Source organism: Ranitomeya imitator, chromosome 6 (assembly GCF_032444005.1).
Source record: "Ranitomeya imitator isolate aRanImi1 chromosome 6, aRanImi1.pri, whole genome shotgun sequence".
NCBI classification, from domain to species: domain Eukaryota; kingdom Metazoa; phylum Chordata; class Amphibia; order Anura; family Dendrobatidae; genus Ranitomeya; species Ranitomeya imitator.
Genome location: NC_091287.1, coordinates 291,394,016 through 291,413,049, shown reverse-complemented (window position 1 = coordinate 291,413,049; position 19,034 = coordinate 291,394,016). Strand labels below are relative to the sequence as shown.

Below are 19,034 nucleotides of genomic sequence, written 5' to 3'. Positions count from 1 at the left end.
TATACCTGAGTGTTGTTTTTTTGATGGTGAATTAAAGAAATGAACCATGATGATGAGGATATTATGGCAGAGATATGTTGGTCGTATTTTTGCTGTGAGATTAACCTGAATGGTTTAAAAAAAAAAAAAAATGAGTGTTAGGCCTCGGGGGTCGGCACAAGTACAAATCCATTTCTGGTTATTGCTTCTTGGTCTTTTGGCTATGATCGTCGTCGTCGTCGTCGCCGCCGCCCGAGATCAAGTGTAGTATCTGATACGTCTCCTACTTGGAGACCATATAGTAAATGGATTTGGGAGAGGGAAAAAGAGCTTGCTCTGTCCACTCCAGGCATTGACCCGTTATTGCGGTATCTTCTCCGGGAACAGTGCACTCCTTCTCTGATATGGCTTCCAAATACAGATTGAATTGAAATCAACACATGTTGTGTTTTAACCCATTATGTGAATTCTTTTCAGGGTCAAAGTTGCACATTTCAGATGACAAATGCATTTTGCTAGATTTAACTGGACCAATTGCAACATTTTGCGCGCATTGCATTGTTTGCACCTATGCATGTCAAGCATTGTATTGTGTTCAATATGAAATCTATCAATCAATCAATCAATCAATCAATCAATCAATCTCTCTTTACTGGTTGCAGCCGGTGTGTGAAGATGTGGACACGTATTTGGCCTTTGTTACAGTGTTGCAAATGTATCGTCTGCAAAGTTAGTCCCCTTGCTATCAGTACTTAGTGTTTTAATTTAAGTAACCCAGAAGTAGTTCTGCCATACATACCACGTTTGTTACAGCATGATTTCTTTTGTAAAACATTGTCTCCCTCTTGTGGACCACTGACTTTTAAATTTGGTGTATATGTATTTAAAAAAAAAAAAAAAGGAAAAATTGTATCTGTGCTGATCTTGAATACGCTGCCTATCTCCACCTCTGTGAGTATTCTAATGCTTTCTAGCAACCAGGTGCGTTGCCTGCATTAGATAGAATCTGTGCACGGAACTCTCACGTGTCACAATGGGCCCTTGGCCATGGTCCGGAACCCTCACATGTCACAATGGGCTGGAACCCTCACGTGTCACAATGGGCCCTTGGCCTATATAAAGCAGTGCGGTGGCAGTCATCTTCAGTCTGCTGCTGGAACAGCGGCGGGCAGCATGGTGATAGGTAGGCAGCAGGGTCTATACCTGGCATCAGGAGAGCTAAGGGAAGACAGCTGCTCGCTTGTTTGGTTTTTAATTTCCCTCTCGCCCCCCCTGCTGGCACTCAGTACTGCACATTGGAACAAAGAGGGGGGAGGGTTACAATAGGTGGGGTTATGCAGATTAAAAACGAGGGGCTCACAGCTTGAACAAACAGCAGATCTGCCATTGTGAAGGCGTCCGCTTTGCTAAAATGTCCTCCTCAGGGCAATCTTTTGCTCCATCTCCCCAAAGGGTATCAGTGTTAGGCCTTGGTGCGGCACAAGTGCAAAACAATTTCTGGCTATTGCTTCTCGGCCTTCTGGCTAGGATGACGGATGAGTGTCAGGCCTCGGGGGGCGGCATAAGTACAAAACCATTTCTGGTTATGGCTTTTCGGCCTTTTTCGCTATGATCGTCGTCGTCGTCGTCGCCCAAGATCAACTGTAGTATCTGTTCTTATCAGTTTAATATCTGATACATCTTCTAGTTGGACACCCTATAGTAAATGGATTTGGGAGATGGAAAACGAGCTTGCTCTGTCCACTCCACGCATTGACCCGTTATTGCGGTATCTTCTCCGGGAACAGTGCACTCCTTCTCTGATACGGCTTCCAAATACAGATTGAATGGAAATCCGCACACGTTGTGTTTTAACCCATTATGTGAATTCTTTTCAGGGTCAAAGTTGCACATTTCAGATGCCAAATGCATTTTGCTAGATTTAACTTGACCAATTGCAACATTTTGGGCGCATTGCATTGTTTGCACCTCTGCATGTCAAGCATTGTATTGCGTTCAATATGAAATCTATCAATCAATCTCTCTTTATTGGTTGCAACCAGTGTGTGAAGATGTGGACACGTATTTGGCCTTTGTTACAGTGTTGCAAATATATCGTCTGCAAAGTTAGGCCCCTTGCTATCAGTACTTAGTGTTTTAATTTAACCCCTTCATGACCCAGCCTATTTGGACCTTAAAGACCTTGCCATTTTTTGCAATTCTGACCAGTGTCCCTTTATGAGGTAATAACTCAGGAACGCTTCAACGGATCCTAGCGGTTCTGAGATTGTTTTTTCGTGACATATTGGGCTTCATGTTAATGGTAAATTTAGGTTAATAAAATCTGCGTTTATTTGTGATAAAAACGGAAATTTGGCAAAAATTTTGAAAATTTCGCAATTTTCACATTTTGAATTTTTATTCTGTTAAACTAGAGAGTTATGTGACACAAAATAGTTAATAAATAACATTTCCCACATGTATACTTTACATCAGCACAATTTTGGAAACAATTTTTTTTTTTGCTAGGAAGTTATAAGGGTTAAAATTTGACCAGCGATTTCTCATTTTTACAACGAAATTTACAAAACCATTTTTTTAGGGACCACCTCACATTTGAAGTCAGTTTGAGGGGTCTATATGGCTGAAAATACCCAAAAGTGACACCATTCTAAAAACTGCACCCCTCAAGGTACTCAAAACCACATTCAAGAAGTTTATTAACCCTTCAGGTGCTTCACAGCAGCAGAAGCAACATGGAAGGAAAAAATGAACATTTAACATTTTAGTCACAAAAATTATATTTTAGCAACAATTTTTTTATTTTCCCAATGGTAAAAGGAGAAACTGAACCACGAAAGTTGTTGTCCAATTTGTCCTGAGTACGCTGATACCTCATATGTGGGGGTAAACCACTGTTTGGGCGCACGGCAGGGCTTGGAAAGGAAGGAGCGCCATTTGACTTTTTGAATAAAAAATTGGCTCCACTCTTTAGCGGACACCATGTCACGTTTGGAGAGCCCCCGTGTGCCTAAAAATTGGAGCTCCCCCACAAGTGACCCCATTTTGGAAACTAGACGCCCCATGGAACTTATCTAGATGCATAGTGAGCACTTTAAACCCTCAGGTGCTTCACAAATTGATCTGTAAATATTAAAAAGTACTTTTTTTTCACACAAAAAATTATTTTCGCCTCAATTTTTTCATTTTCACATGGGCAATAGGATAAAATGGATCATAAAATTTGTTGGGCAATTTCTCCCGTGTACGCCGATACCTCATATGTGGGGGTAAACCACTGTTTGGGCACACGGCAGGGCTCGGAAGGGAAGGCGTGCCATTTTACTTTTTGAATGGAAAATTAGCTCCAATTGTTAGCAGACACCATGTCACGTTTGGAGAGCCCCTGTGTGCCTAAACATTGGAGATCCCCCAGAAATGACCCCATTTTGGAAACTATACCCCCAAAGGAACTAATCTAGATGTGTGGTGAGGACTTTGAACCCCCAAGTGCTTCACAGAAGTTTATAACGCAGAGCCATGAAAATAAAAAAAAAAAATTATTTTCTCAAAAATGATCTTTTAGCCTGCAATTTTTTATTTTCCCAAGGGTAACAGGAGAAACTGAACCACGAAAGTTGTTGTCCAATTTGTCCTGAGTACGCTGATACCTCATATGTGGGGGTAAACCACTGTTTGGGCACATGCCGGGGCTCGGAAGTGAAGTAGTGACGTTTTGAAATGCAGACTTTGATGGAATGCTCTGTGGGCGTCACGTTGCGTTTGCAGAGCCCCTGATGTGGCTTAACAGTAGAAACCCCCCACAAGTGACCCCATTTTGGAAACTAGACCCCGAAAGGAACTTATCTAGATGTGTATAAACAGAACATCAGCAAAGAATAATCGACCAAAAATTACTATGGCGACTCAAATCATAATCATATATCCAAGGAGAACTAAGAGTCAAAGAAATTGCCAGAAATAACGTAATCAATCATAACCAATCTTTATTAAGAACAATACAAAATTATTAAAACTGGTACCACATATACAATGACATGTGAAAAATCCGTGAGTACATCAAAAAACAATAGACCCTGGATCAGGACCCCATCAAATAGGTTTATATGTACCATGCAACAAATGTGCTACAATGACAGGTATAGATCCACCGACATACCGTGGTATTGAGACTGTCCCTTAAGGTAAGCATACACAGTGTCAATAGTATACCACAGCAGTCAGATCGCCAGGCCGATCAGATGTTTGTAATAGTAAAATATATAAAGTGAAGTAACGTTCAAGACTCTATTTACCCATGATCGGTGTGGCAGGTCCTGTCCTGGTCTCTGTTGTTTACCCCAACGCGCGTTTCGCGTCTGGTGAATACCGCTTCCTCAGGGGGCGTGGCCTAATTCGGATCTCCGTCCGGTTTATATATAAGTCGCCGCCAATCAGGCGACGATTGTGCCGGTATTAGTGCGCATGAGTGAACCGCATCCCTGCGTTCCAGCCCTTCTACTACGTTAGCATCCTACCATCACGTGAGCGGGCTAGCGCTACGCCCACACCACATGACAAGTAATCGCCGGCGAGCAGGGGACCGAAACCCAGGAGTATATAAAGTGTCAAATGCTAAGAAACAAAGTGACAAGTGCCCGATGTGAGTCGCTATTAATAGCCAGCCATAAAATGTAGCTGGTTAGCACATTATAATGAGTCTAATCCTCCATTGTGGGACACAGTCCACCTAATCCCTGGGCTGTAGTCTCACCCAAATAGAGGAAAAAACAAAAGACACAGTTCATATACCAACGGTACAATGAACATAAAAGTGCAAATACCGCTTAGAAAAAAGGAAAAAGTGAAACAAAAGCTATTAATGGTGAGTCATTGCATAATGTGGTAATTTATATACTATATAAAATCATCAAACCACATGCTAATTCCGCAACATCAGAACAACACATGAACGAAAACAGGATAGGTATTTATATATATGAAAAAATGATCTATATCCGTTTCTTGTCTACCTATCAGGTTATCTAGTTACTACCGTATAACAAAAAAATACCGACTTAGTCCCTATGTATGATCTATAGCGTATAGATGACAAATGACACATGTCTTTACATGACATTATATAGTCCATAATTTGTTCTTATATCACGGTTTCTTCTGATTCCTTTAGAAATGTATGTATTCTTGTGCCATATTCATGTGGAGATCCCCGATAGCGGAAGGCATGCGGAAAGAATCAGACTCACAACACTAAAAAATGAATAAAGACAGAGAGACAAATTAAAATCAATGTTTAACGGCAAATGACAAAAAGAGATTCCCGGCATAGTCTATAGGAAGGATGAGAAGCCTTGAGTTTCATTAAGACCCATGGGAGCCATTGTACCTAATAGGGTAATCCAACGGCACTCCCGCTGTGCCAGAATGCGCTTCACATCACCCCCTCTTATGCCACAAAGGACATGATCAATACCTCGTGCTTGAAATGTTTTGGGACTACATCCATGAAATTGTCTAAAATGACGTGGTATCGTTTTCAACAGCGACATGTCAGTCACTGTCTTTGCGGCCATTATGTCGCGTACGTGCTCACGTATGCGAGTTCCCAAACGTCGGGACGTTAGGCCCACATAAATTTTCGGGCAGCCACATACCGCATAATAAACTACCTGGGTCGTATTGCAGTTTATATGATGGTTGATAGTATAAGTTCTACTACCGTCCACTGAATCAAAAGTAGTGGTCCGGCAGATATTTGGGCATGTAATACAGTTTCTGCACGGGAAACACCCTTTAGGCGGTCCACCCGAGCCAAAGTCATATTTTGTTTTCTTAGGGGCATAGTGGCTGGAGACTAGCAGATCTCTCAAATTTTTGCTCTTTCTGGCAGTCATTGCGGGGTAGTTAGTGAGGCATTTAGAGAGCGTAGGATCACTTCTGAGAATATCCCAGTGTTTCTGGAGACATCCCCTCATTGTGGACCACTCACTGTTATAGGTTGTAATATAACGTATGACATCCTGTTGTTCCTTTCTTTTTTGATTTCTGCCATTTGAACACAATAGTTCATCTCGTGGCGCATGTCTAGCTCTCAAATATCCCTGTCTGATGCTTCTATTACTATACCCCCTTGCTTGAAATCTGACTCTAAGGTCAGATGCCTGTGCTTCAAACTTAGCCGTAGAAGAGCATATCCGCTTCATTCGAAGGTGCTGACCAACAGGGATGGCCCTAATGGTACTATACGGGTGGCCCGAGTTCGCATGTAACAGTGAGTTGACTGCAGTGGACTTTCTAAAGACATCCGTCTGTAAATACAGGTTTTCATCCACCTCAATTTTGATGTCTAGAAAGTCCACCTCAGTCTTGCTTGTCTGATACGTCAACTTGATATTATATACGTTGTTATTTAGCTCTTGCATAAAGTTATGCAGTGCGTCATCAGGCCCCTGCCATATGATGAGCAGGTCATCGATGTAGCGCAGCCAGCACTGCACATGGTCCACGGCCTGCGGCCCCCCTCCGCCAAAAATCTCCCTCTCCCAATACCCCAGGAAGAGATTGGCGAAGGAAGGCGCACAGGCCGCGCCCATGGCAGTGCCGCGCTGTTGCAAATAAAAAACGTCTTTAAAGACAAAAAAATTTTTGGTTAAAATAAAAGTCAACAGATCCATGACCAGCTCACACATGGCACCATCCCAATTACTTGCACCTAAGAAGAAGCGGACAGCCTCCAGCCCATGTTCATGGCCAATGCACGTGTACAATGACTGCACGTCCGCAGTGACAAGACACATATTGTCTTCAAGTTGTATCCCATCGATCCGGCGGAGCACGTCCGACGTGTCCCTGACATAGGAGGGGAGCGACTCCACAAGTGGTTTAAGATAGTAGTCAATGAATTTACATACCGGGTCGCTCAAACCCCCCATGCCAGAGACAATCGGACGGCCCGGCGGATCGATGGGATTTTTATGAATTTTAGGAATAAAATACAGAGTGGGAACTCTAGGGAATTTAGTGAGTAGGCCATCCAATACCTTCTTCGGGATAATGCCTCTATCATGGGCATCCATTAGTATCCCTTCAAGCTCATGGAAGAAAGCATTGGTTGGATTAGAGTCCAATTTTTTATACGTTTCTTTGTCTCTCAAATGTTTAAACGCCTCTTTTTCATAAAGTGAGTTGGGCCACAGGACCACATTTCCCCCCTTGTCTGCTGGTTTTATCACTAAATCATCATATTTTTGTAGTTGTTCCAATGCTATCCTTTGTCTGGATGTCAGATTGTCATTATTACGTCTTGTGGATATATCTTGAAATTCTTTAATTACCATTTTGGTAAATATATCCACTGCAGGACACAGAGACAAGGGGGGAAAATTAGTGGACCTGGGCCCACAATCTCGTGGAAACGTACTCACCGTGGACGTCTGTTCATTTAGTAAATCCTCCAGTGCCATTAACGCCTCCCTCTCAATGTCATCACTTGTTTGAATACAGCCATCTTTTTCAAAAATTTTTTTGAAAATTAGTTTCCTTGAGAAGAGGAACAGATCTTTGACGGCTGTAAAAAGATCAAATTTATTAGTCGGAGAGAACGTCAAACCCTTCTGTAACACATCCAGTTGATCATTAGTAAGAATGTGCGTAGAAAGATTTATTACCTCCAGTCCCTTTTTATTTTTCTTAGCTGGTTGACTGGTCTGGAGATTCTTACGTCTAACCACACTCTTATCACGATTTAGGCCAGAGTTGCGCAAATCATAATATCTGGGCTGTGTTGGGTTTGATTCCTCACTTGATGTGACTGACACGGTGGAGGCAGATCTGGCACGGGAGGATCCCCTAATCCGAGTACCTCTTCTATTCCATCTATACACCGTGTTAGATTGCTGATCGTTCATATCGCGTTGGAATTTCTTAGATTTATTATCACATATTTCTTTCTCCCATCTACAAAATTCACTGTCTAGTTCAGCATTAAATTTAGTTAGGGCTTCACAAGATAAATCTTGTTTCAGTTTAGTTTGCAATTCTTCAATTTTTTGATCAAGAGCCTCCAGATTGTTTTGATTATTTAGCACTAAAAGCTCCATAAACCCTCTCGAACACGTTGTTGCTAATTCCTCCCATTTCAGGCGAAATGTGGTATCTTCAACCTCAAATGATGGGAATACCTGAACACGGAGTCCCCGTGGTATGAGCCCCCTTTCTAAATACTTATTCAAAAAAGCACGATTCCACCATATCCTGAGGCGCTTATTAAGATGGTCTTTTAATTGTCTAAAAATCTCTTGCTTGCCCCTGCCGTCACCCATCGAAGATGTACCAGGATCATCACAGAATACATCGTTAAGTTGTGTCAGCCACGTCTGTTCACGGGCTTTATAATCCATAGTGGAACTGACTTTAGATACTGTAAAACATACAGAAAATAAGCATATATATAAACAGAACATCAGCAAAGAATAATCGACCAAAAATTACTATGGCGACTCAAATCATAATCATATATCCAAGGAGAACTAAGAGTCAAAGAAATTGCCAGAAATAACGTAATCAATCATAACCAATCTTTATTAAGAACAATACAAAATTATTAAAACTGGTACCACATATACAATGACATGTGAAAAATCCGTGAGTACATCAAAAAACAATAGACCCTGGATCAGGACCCCATCAAATAGGTTTATATGTACCATGCAACAAATGTGCTACAATGACAGGTATAGATCCACCGACATACCGTGGTATTGAGACTGTCCCTTAAGGTAAGCATACACAGTGTCAATAGTATACCACAGCAGTCAGATCGCCAGGCCGATCAGATGTTTGTAATAGTAAAATATATAAAGTGAAGTAACGTTCAAGACTCTATTTACCCATGATCGGTGTGGCAGGTCCTGTCCTGGTCTCTGTTGTTTACCCCAACGCGCGTTTCGCGTCTGGTGAATACCGCTTCCTCAGGGGGCGTGGCCTAATTCGGATCTCCGTCCGGTTTATATATAAGTCGCCGCCAATCAGGCGACGATTGTGCCGGTATTAGTGCGCATGAGTGAACCGCATCCCTGCGTTCCAGCCCTTCTACTACGTTAGCATCCTACCATCACGTGAGCGGGCTAGCGCTACGCCCACACCACATGACAAGTAATCGCCGGCGAGCAGGGGACCGAAACCCAGGAGTATATAAAGTGTCAAATGCTAAGAAACAAAGTGACAAGTGCCCGATGTGAGTCGCTATTAATAGCCAGCCATAAAATGTAGCTGGTTAGCACATTATAATGAGTCTAATCCTCCATTGTGGGACACAGTCCACCTAATCCCTGGGCTGTAGTCTCACCCAAATAGAGGAAAAAACAAAAGACACAGTTCATATACCAACGGTACAATGAACATAAAAGTGCAAATACCGCTTAGAAAAAAGGAAAAAGTGAAACAAAAGCTATTAATGGTGAGTCATTGCATAATGTGGTAATTTATATACTATATAAAATCATCAAACCACATGCTAATTCCGCAACATCAGAACAACACATGAACGAAAACAGGATAGGTATTTATATATATGAAAAAATGATCTATATCCGTTTCTTGTCTACCTATCAGGTTATCTAGTTACTACCGTATAACAAAAAAATACCGACTTAGTCCCTATGTATGATCTATAGCCTATAGATGACAAATGACACATGTCTTTACATGACATTATATAGTCCATAATTTGTTCTTATATCACGGTTTCTTCTGATTCCTTTAGAAATGTATGTATTCTTGTGCCATATTCATGTGGAGATCCCCGATAGCGGAAGGCATGCGGAAAGAATCAGACTCACAACACTAATAGGGTAATAGATTTTTCACATGTCATTGTATATGTGGTACCAGTTTTAATAATTTTGTATTGTTCTTAATAAAGATTGGTTATGATTGATTACGTTATTTCTGGCAATTTCTTTGACTCTTAGTTCTCCTTGGATATATTATCTAGATGTGTGGTGAGCACTTTGAACCCCCAAGTGCTTCATAGAAGATTATAATGCAGAACCGTGAAAATAATAAATACGTTTTCTTTCCTCAAAAATAATTATTTCGCCCAGAATTTTTTATTTTCCCAAGGGTTACAGGAGAAATTGGACCCCAAAAGTTGTTGTCCAGTTTCTCCTGAGTACGCTGATACCCCATGTGTGGAGGTAAACCACTGTTTGGGCACACGTCGGGGCTCAGAAGGGAAGTAGTGACTTTTGAAATGCAGAATTTGATGGAATGGTCTGCGGGCGTCACGTTACGTTTGCAGAGCCCCTGGTGTTCCTAAACAGTAGAAACCCCCCACAAGTGACCCCATTTTAGAAACTAGACCCCCCAAGGAACTTATCTAGATATGTGGTGAGCACTTTGAACCCCCAAGTGCTTCACAGACGTTTACAACGTAGAGCCGTGAAAATAAAAAATCATTTTTCTTTCCTCAAAAATGATGTTTTAGCAAGCATTTTTTTTTCACAAGGGTAACAGGATAAATTGGACCCCAGTAATTGTTGCGCAGTTTATCCTGAGTATGCTGGTACCCCATATGTGGGGGTAAACCACTGTTTGGGCGCACGTCGGGGCTCGGAATTGAGGGAGCACCATTTGACTTTTTGAATACGAGATTGGCTGGAATCAATGGTGGTGCCATGTTGCGTTTGGAGACCCCTGATGTGCCTAAACAGTGGAAACCCCTCAATTCTACCTCCAACACTAACCCCCCCACACCCCTAACCCTAATCCCAACTGTAGCCATAACCCTAATCACAACCCTAATTCCAACCCTAACCCTAAGGCTATGTGCCCACGTTGCGGATTCGTGTGAGATTTTTCAGCATCATTTTTGAAAAATCCGCGGGTAAAAGGCACTGCGTTTTACCTGCAGATTTTCCGCGGATTTCCAGTGTTTTTTGTGCGGATTTCACCTGCGGATTCCTATTGAGGAACAGGTGTAAAACGCTGCGGAATCCGCACAAAGAATTGACATGCTGCGGAAAATACAACTCAGCGTTTCAGCGCGGTATTTTCCGCACCATGGGCACAGCGGATTTGGTTTTCCATAGGTTTACATGGTACTGTAAACCTGATGGAACACTGCTGCGAATCCGCAGCGGCCAATCCGCAGTGTGGGCACATAGCCTAATTCTAAAGGTATGTGCACACGCTGCGGAAAACACTGCGGATCCGCAGCAGTTTCCCATGAGTTTACAGTTCAATGCAAACCCATGGGAAACAAAAATCGCTGTACACATGCTGCGGAAAAACTGCACGGAAACGCAGCGGTTTACATTCCGCAGCATGTCACTTCTTTGTGCGGATTCCGCAGCGGTTTTACAACTGCTCCAATAGAAAATCGGAGTTGTAAAACCGCAGTGAAATGCGCAGAAAAAACGCGGTAAATCCGCCATAAATCCGCAGCGGTTTAGCACTGCGGATTAATCAAATCCGCAGCGGAAAAATCCGCAGAGGACCAGAATACGTGTGCACATAACGAAACCCTAACCCTAGCCCTAACCCTAGCCCTAACCCTAGCCCTAACCCTAGCCCTAGCCCTAACCCTAGCCCTAACCCTAGCCCTAACCCTAGCCCTAACCCTAGCCCTAACCCCCTAGCCCTAACCCTAGCCCTAACCCTAGCCCTAACCCTACCCCTAACCCTACCCCTAACCCTACCCCTAACCCTACCCCTAACCCTACCCCTAACCCTAACCCTAGCCCTAACCCTACCCCTAACCCTACCCCTAACCCTATTCTAACATTAGTGGGGAAAAAAAATTCTTTATTTTTTTATTGTCCCTACCTATGGGGGTGACAAAGGGGGGGGGGTCATTTATTATTTTTTTATTTTGATCACTGAGATAGATTATATCTCAGTGATCAAAATGCACTTTGGAACGAATCTGCCGGCCGGCAGATTCGGCGGGCGCATTGCGCATGAGCCCGCCATTTTGGAAGATGGCGGCGCCCGGGGAGAAGACGGACGGACCCCGGCAGGATCGGTAAGTATGATGGGGTGGGGGGGAGCACGGGGGGGGATCGGAGCATGGGGGGGTGAATCGGAGCGCGGGAGGGATGGAACGGAGCACGGGGAGGGTGGAACGGAGCACGGGGGGGTGGAACGGAGCACGGGGGGTGGAACGGAGCACGGGGGGTGGATCGGAGTGCAGGGGGGGTGATTGGAGCACGGGGGGGTGATTGGAGCACGGGGGTGAGCGGACAAGAGCACGGGGGGGAGCGGAGCACAGGACGGAGGGGAGCGGGGCAGTGTACCGGGCAGATCGGAGGGCTGGGAGGCCGATCGGTGGGGTGGGGGCACATTAGTATTTCCAGCCATGGCCGATGATATTGCAGCATCGGCCATGGCTGGATTGTAATATTTCACCCGTTATAATAGGTGAAATATTACAAATCGCTCTGATTGGCAGTTTCACTTTCAACAGCCAATCAGAGCAATCGTAGCCACGGGGGGGTGAAGACACCCCCCCCTGGGCTAAAATACCACTCCCCCTGTCCCTGCAGATCGGGTGAAATGGGAGTTAACCCTTTCACCCGATCTGCAGGGACGCGATCTTTCCATGACGCCACATAGGCGTCATGGGTCGGATTGGCACCGACTTTCATGATGCCTACGTGGCGTCAAGGGTCGGGAAGGGGTTAAGTAACCCAGAAGTAGTTCTGCCATACATACCACGTTTGTTACAGCATGATTTCTTTTGTAAAACATTGTCTCCCTCTTGTGGACCACTGACTTTTAAATTTGGTGTATATGTATTTAAAAAAAAAAAAGGAAAAATTGTATCTGTGCTGATCTTGAATACGCTGCCTATCTCCACCTCTGTGAGTATTCTAATGCTTTCTAGCAACCAGGTGCACTGCCTGCATTAGATAGAATCTGCGCACGGAACTCTCACGTGTCACAATGGGCCCTTGGCCATGGTCCGGAACCCTCACGTGTCACAATGGGCTGGAACCCTCACGTGTCACAATGGGCCCTTGGCCTATATAAAGCAGTGCGGTGGCAGTCATCTTCAGTCTGCTGCTGGAACAGCGGCGGGCAGCATGGTGATAGGTAGGCAGCAGGGTCTATACCTGGCATCAGGAGAGCTAAGGGAAGACAGCTGCTCGCTTGTTTGGTTTTTAATTTCCCTCTCGCCCCCCCTGCTGGCACTCAGTAGTGCACATTGGAACAAAGAGGGGGGAGGGTTACAATAGGTGGGGTTATGCAGATTAAAAATGAGGGGCTCACAGCTTGAACAAACAGCAGATCTGCCATTGTGAAGGCGTCCGCTTTGCTAAAATGTCCTCCTCAGGGCAATCTTTTGCTCCATCTCCCCAAAGGGTATCAGTGTTAGGCCTTGGTGCGGCACAATTGCAAAACAATTTCTGGCTATTGCTTCTCGGCCTTCTGGCTAGGATGACGGATGAGTGTCAGGCCTCGGGGGGCGGCATAAGTACAAAACCATTTCTGGTTATGGCTTTTCGGCCTTTTTCGCTATGATCGTCGTCGTCGCCACCCAAGATCAAGTGTAGTATCTGTTCTTATCAGTTTAATATCTGATACATCTTCTAGTTGGACACCCTATAGTAAATGGATTTGGGATGTGATAGAAATATTTATATCATGTAGATCTCACTTGCATGTATATTCCTTTAAATCACATATACTTACACAAAAGCAAATATATATCTATCTACTCAGCTACTTTATAATCAATTGCTTAAAATGGCTGAAATAAACTAATATAAGCCAGACAGACTGTTCGGTGTTTTCCACCCAAAAAGCAGAAGAACTCCAGATGTATTAAGTGCTGCTGAGTTGTCTCAACTTTGTCCCAGATGCAGAGAACTTCATTTTAGTTGCATAATCAGCAGTCATATGCGCATTAATCACAATATTCCATATATATCAGATAACCAATAACTGAATTGTATGTTAATTAACTAACCGCCCCAACCACACCTTTCTATATGCTATTATAAAAACTATGTATCAGGAAATAAATGGCCAGTCTTTGATTGAATGTCAAGCTGTCATCACGTGTCAGACTCATTCATTCTTGAGGGCTCATAAATAATAATTGGGAGCGGCCGCAGCACACACGGGTAAATTTATCCAACCCAAATCTCCATATCAAGTGGCGCCCCCGCGAGGCCGGATGAAGATATCACAGGAGGGGATCCGACTGACCGCACAGACGAGGGTGCGGGCCACGGCCTTGGCCCACGGGACGGAGACTGCAGCTCCATCAGTGTAAGGTAAGAAAATTCTATCATCTTACCTGAATGTCCCCTGTGCCCAGTCCGGGTCTGTACCTTTAGCCGGTCAGGTGTGGTCACCACCGCATTCCCAGGTAGTGTAAAAAGTCCGAGCCTGAACCTAAACCCTGGGATATAAGTCGAGATGTCTGCTGTGTGCCGTGTATATGTTCTGTGTTTGTGTAACATCCGGGAGAAGCAAGGAACAGTGACTGTTTGTGGTTGCTGGGTAACAGACCGCAGGAGGTCAAATCGCTCGATAAGTTATTGCAGGATTCCCGTACATAGGAGGGATAGTTAATCCCGGGGCAGCTGGCCCCAGGCTCCAGGCACGGGTAGTGATAACTTAGAGGGCTACTGCAGATTCCCGTAGTGCCGACTATCTAGTTAGATAGGTTGGAACGGGGTGGTAGAAATCCCACCTGTTGTGTTTCTCACTCAGGTGGCCCGGGCATAGGTGTGCTCAGTGCGATTGGCAGTAGTCTGTTTCCCAAAGCTTCCTGCACGTGTCACAAAATAATAAAGAGGGTGTCGAATCTCCTGGATGTCAATGTTCTTTGTCTGTTAATGTCATGTATTGTTGCTTAACTGTGTAGAATTGAAAGAGAAGTTTTTTTTTTCTCTTCTCTCTCCCCGTCTGTTCTCTATTTAGAACTTCCCCTCCTCCATGCAGTTAGGAGAAATATATGCATTGTAAATTACACGGTCACCACCGTTTTTTTTTTTTTTTGTCTTTTTTTTCCTATTCTTTTTGTTGCCAAGTTTCCTGTTTTTGCATATATATGATTTTTATTTGAAGAGGTGAAACTAAATGATATCTATTATTTTTGATGTGACATATGTGATTTTTGGTATAACAGCAGCTGCTGATAAAAAGGGGAAGTGTGTCTCTGACTGCATTTGAGCGCAGAGTACGGAGAGAAAGAAAAAAAAAAGGGGGGGGGAGAGGAGAAGCCGTTTTAATTTTATTTTATTTTCTGTTGTTTTGTTGCATTTTTTTTTAAGTTTTTAGACTTTAAGTTTTTCAAAGTTTCTTTTCTTTTCTGCCCCTTCATTTTTTTTGTTTAAAAGGGGTTTTTATTTATTTATTTTTCTTCCTTCTCTGTGAAAATCCTGAGTTTTGGATCGTGTACCCAGTTTTTTTTATGGTTCTTTTATGTTTTGATTTCAACATCTTGCATCAATTTTTTGAAAGCTCCCTTTTTCTTCTACTTTTCGTGTTTTTATATACTTACCTACTTGAGATTTTTATTGTTGTGTTTTTTATTTCTCTTTTTGCAATGGGGAATAATTTGGCCAAGCAACAGGAGAGCCTTTTGCTTCCTGATGAGAAAACGGCTCCTCAAATAGTAGCGGAGCATGAAGGTGTCAGATATGTGAAGAATTACAGGCAGCTCATGAAAGTATGTGAAATGCATCAAGGAGGCAGACTTAGAGCTGCAGAATGGCATGATGTCTTAAAAAGAAAGAAAGGAAAGCTAGTTGATACTAACTTGCTGCCCACTGCAACAGCATGGTATAAGGTGGCTACAGACTTACAACGTCTAGGGAGCACTGAATGATATGTGAAGGAGTCAGGAAGTGAATTTTATGTGTACAAAGTAGGGAAAGGTGTTAAACCATCAGCACCTCCCCCATATGGGGATGAAAAATATTGGGTGTGTGCAGTCTGCACCCAGCAGAATCCATTGTACAGGGAGACTTGCTCAGCATTTGGTGCGCCCCGCCCAAACTTGGTACAGGGAGATGGCACTGTTACTCTGACAATGCCGGCACGGGCTGCATCAAAGAAGAAGGAATTCTCTTCTTGTCTTTCTCCTCCATCTTTTTCCTCTCCATCTTCTGCACTGCCCTCTCCTCCTCCTCTTTCATCTCCACCTCTTTCTCCTCCTCTTTCTCTTCCTCACCCTTCTCATTATTCCCCACCTTCTCCTCCTACACCACACCCACCTCCTTCTTCTTCTTCTTCATCTCCTCCTCCTACACCACACTCACCTCCTTCTTCTTCTTCACCTCCTCCTCCTACACCACACCCACCTCCTTCTTCTTCTTCTTCACCTCCTCCTCCTACACCACACCCACCTCCTTCACACTTTTCATCTCCTCCTCTCTCTCTCTCTCTGAAGCACTCTCCCTTTCCTCTAACTCACCCATCTTTTCCTTACTCTGTGCCACACTCTCCTTCTCCTGATCTGCTGTCAGGCAGGTGCCGAGTCCAGGCAGTGTGGTGTTTCTGTATCCAGTGCTCACAGCACAAGGCACATTCTATGTTCCCAATACAGCCAAGCCTCTGACAGTCATGGAATCGGGGGAGGAGGGTGGAGATCCCCCAGTAGAAGGCACCCCCCAAGCCGCAGCAGGCTTCCCCCAGGCAAACCCGGCAGCAGGCAGCTCAGGTCCGGGGACAGGGGGGGGAGACAGGCATCACCATCAGATGGTGATCAGTATCCCTGGTCAGAGCAGCCAACATTCACACCACAATGGAACTATAATCCTCCACAGCCTCAGCAGGGTGGGGACACATCCTCTCACAAAAAGACAATATCCAAGACCGCTTATCAGCCACTGCGGGACCCCAGTGCACTCTATCACAACTATTCCTCTGATGAGGATGAAGAGGGGACTTCATACATGCTACCCAGTACTAGAAAGAAAAACCCACGGGCACCTAGGAGACGGGCAGATAGAAGCACCACCATTACACTATGTGCACTTCACCCCAAGTCAGGTGACCAGTATCCTCAACAATCTTCCAGACCCAGAGATGCACCCCATGCCATTCTACAGAAGAATGCAGCAGAACCAGCACACATATGCAGCCACCTGGAATGATCTGTGGGCAGTGATGGAGATAAAGGCAGGTGATGCCTTCTGGCCAATCATGAAAGAACACTTCAAGCTTTCAGCAGACTTAGACGTACATGCCTGGGAGTCAGGGCCGAAGCTGATTGAACAACTCAGAGAGTGGGCCAAAGGCAGGCTGGCCGGACAGGCCCTCAGCTTACATGACATGAGTCAGGAGAAGACAGAGACTGTGGAGAAGTTTCATGGCAGAGTAATGCAGGTTTTCCAGGACCTGGGCTTCACCATTCATGATCAGATACACAGGCAGATGTTGGCACAGGCCTTTGTGCATGGACTCAGAGAACCAATCAAGAAGCCACTGATAGTGGCTAGACCCGAGTACAGGTCAATAGCAATGGACACCCTGCTCACCGTAGCCAAAGGGATCGAGTCCCAACCAGGAGTGCGGAAGACAACACCCCTTATGGCAGCCATAGACTCTGAAGAGCCACCGCAATACCGAGACAGAAGGAACGTCAGATGTTTCAACTGCGGCAAATTGGGTCATTATCAGAGCCGGTGCAGAGCTCCACCACAACCCAAGACCCTGCCCAGAGGAGCAAGCCGAGGAGCAGACAAGGTGGACAGTGAAGCGCCCCATCCATAGGACAGGGGCAAGCCAGGTCCGCAAGACACCACGCTCCTGACATGCAAAACCCCTTCAGCAGGACCAACCCCTCAAATTACCCTGAAAGTGGATGGCGTTGTCAGGTCTTTTCTTGTGGACACTGGTGCAGCCAGAAGTGTGATGAGACATGTGGAACTCCCTGACCCTACCTGCCTATCAGAATCCTCTGTGTCTTGCGTAGGCATCAACGGTCAAGTCAGAAATTCTCAGCTTACAAAGCCTCTGAGCGTGTGCACTCAGCCAGGACACTCTATCCTGTCCCAGTTTGTGGTGTCAAGAACCTGCCCACTCAACCTACTGGGGGCAGACCTTCTACAGAAACTAAAAGCAACCATAGTGTTCCAGGAAGATGGGACCGTGACCCTTTCTTCACCTCTGACCCAGGAAGAGTCAGTCATGCTGGCAGCCTTACAGGAACCTCAAACAACCCATGAAGGCCTACCCAAGGAGGTACTGGACGTAGTACCAGAAAGTCTATGGTCTAAGGGACCCCAAGATGTGGGAAAACTTCAGGTTGCCCCGGTGCGGGTATCGCTCAAGCCAGGTACTCCATATCCTAGTAAGGCCCAGTATCCCTTGTCCATTGCACAGAGTCAAGCCGTCTCAGACCAATTGAAGGTGTTCCTGGAAATAGGGGTCGTTGTCCCCTGCACCTCTCCTTGCAATACCCCGCTTTTCCCTGTCAAGAAAAAGACTGTAAAAGGAGAGCCAGCCAAGTTCAAAATGGTACATGACCTAAGAGCGGTGAATGACGCTACAGTATTTGAAACTCCAATTGTGCCGAATCCACACACCCTGCTCTCGAATGTGCCTTCCACAGCAACAGTATTCACGGTGATCGACCTGGCAAATGCTTTCTTCAGTGTTCCCCTCCATCCAGATGACCAGTTCCTGTTTGCCTTCACGCATCAGGGGGCACAGTACACATGGGCGGTGATGCCCCAGGGGGCCCAGAACAGCCCCTCGCAATTCACCAAAGCAATGTCCACAGTTCTCGCCAACTGGATCACAGAACATGCAGAAGTGACCCTGCTACAATACGTGGATGATCTACTCCTTTGTGCAGTTGACTTTGACACGTGTAAAGCACATTCCGTGTCTCTCCTACTCTACCTGGCGAAACAACACTGCAAGGTCTCGAAGAACAAAGTCCAGTGGTGTCTGAAGCAAGTTACATTCCTTGGGCACTGCATTGCTCACCAGACTAAACACCTGACAGATGACCGGAAGACCACAGTGGAGAGGATGGCTCCCCCAACATCTCCAAAGGCACTACAAGCTTTTCTTTGTCTAGTATCGTA

At 44.9% G+C, this 19,034-nt stretch overlaps 1 non-coding gene and 2 pseudogenes across 1 annotated transcript; all 3 read left to right on the top strand.

Annotated features, from left to right (window-relative positions):
- Positions 1 to 180: 180 nt before the first annotated feature.
- On the top strand, positions 181 to 376 carry LOC138643740 (U2 spliceosomal RNA). The gene has a single exon (XR_011314261.1). It is a non-coding gene; the product is annotated as a U2 spliceosomal RNA (small nuclear RNA).
- Positions 377 to 1,564: 1,188 nt separating this feature from the next.
- Positions 1,565 to 1,776, top strand: LOC138643720 (U2 spliceosomal RNA; annotated as a pseudogene).
- An 11,700-nt stretch (positions 1,777 to 13,476) lies between these two features.
- Positions 13,477 to 13,685, top strand: LOC138643744 (U2 spliceosomal RNA; annotated as a pseudogene).
- The last annotated feature ends 5,349 nt before the right edge of the window (positions 13,686 to 19,034 follow it).